Here is a 687-nt window from a genome sequence, read left to right on the forward strand (position 1 = left end):
TTTTACCCTGATTATTTAAATTTAGACAAACAGGAAATAAATCTGAACAAATATGGATCACCTAATCCGGTTCAAAGAACTAATATCATAAAATGCCGGAAAATTTATGAAAATCATTCAACTGACACTATCAACGAAGTGGCTATACTGACTTTGAACTCGCTGACTGTGTGCTCACAATTACTTAAGTAGTTTTTGCCTCCTTTATCAACTGCATCAAGCTACTTTGTAATAGCCCTTGTATGAATATAATGCTTTTGAGGTTATAGCGGATTAGCTGAAAACTGTAAAACCGATAAAAGCATTCAATTTTTTCAGTATTTTCAAACTAATAACGAGTGAGAGATCCAGCACTTGAGAAAAATTTACACCAATTAGCGGCGTAGTATGGAGGATTGAGAAATGGAGATCAATCAATTTCTCTTTTTAGGCTCTGCAACTTTTGCTAGACTGAAATTAAAACAGTTTGGCTATCAAATCTTCTAAGCTGAAATCAATATTAACCATATCCCCAAATTTGTATGCGCTTCGTCGATAAATGAGTATATTTTGATCCATAGCTAGGAATTTTTGGCATCACAAAGCATCAACTGTCCAATAGATCCCAAGATTTCCGTCTTGGAATCTTATACAAGTAAATTTAATAAGTTAGTGAATAGATAATAACGGGTGATTTTTTTGAGGTTA

The sequence above is a fragment of the Bactrocera dorsalis genome, chromosome 1 (genome assembly GCF_023373825.1).
Source record: "Bactrocera dorsalis isolate Fly_Bdor chromosome 1, ASM2337382v1, whole genome shotgun sequence".
In the NCBI taxonomy this organism is placed as follows: domain Eukaryota; kingdom Metazoa; phylum Arthropoda; class Insecta; order Diptera; family Tephritidae; genus Bactrocera; species Bactrocera dorsalis.